Consider the following 568-nt stretch of genomic DNA (forward strand, 5'->3'; position numbering starts at 1 on the left):
GACAATCACAACAATAACGTTGCACTTTTGATAATATATCTGATGTCAGTTTTAAGTGCATTGAAAAAAAAAATTGAAAATCGAATCGAAACTTGAATTTTTCTTTAAAAAATTGGATTTTTTTTTTTTTTGGCAAAATCACCCAGCTCTAGGTCACAATCCAAAAAAAAGGTTGGGAACCACTGCATGAAATAGTGTTTCTTTCCACTTATTTACAAAATGAGATTCTTGAACATGAGTGTTATCACTCGTTCATTCCATTATTATGTTCTATAGTTGTTTTTAAATATTAAATAGTATTCTCAGCAACATGTTGTAGTAGGACAAAGGGGGTACTTGGATTCAGAAATAAGAGAACTGGAGCCAAAACAGTTTGAGAACCACTGAGTAATAATTTTTTCATAATTGGAAATCATGTCAATACTGAGATCATGTGTTCAGTTTGGCTGGTGTAAAACTTTTTCTTTGGCATTTGTATTTCAACCTAAAATCCTTCCGGAGTCATTATTACCCCACATGATGGTTTAACTGCAGTGTTTTAACTCTCTACCCATCAGCTCACCTGAGG

The sequence above is a fragment of the Gouania willdenowi genome, chromosome 8, assembly GCF_900634775.1.
Source record: "Gouania willdenowi chromosome 8, fGouWil2.1, whole genome shotgun sequence".
Classification (NCBI taxonomy): domain Eukaryota; kingdom Metazoa; phylum Chordata; class Actinopteri; order Blenniiformes; family Gobiesocidae; genus Gouania; species Gouania willdenowi.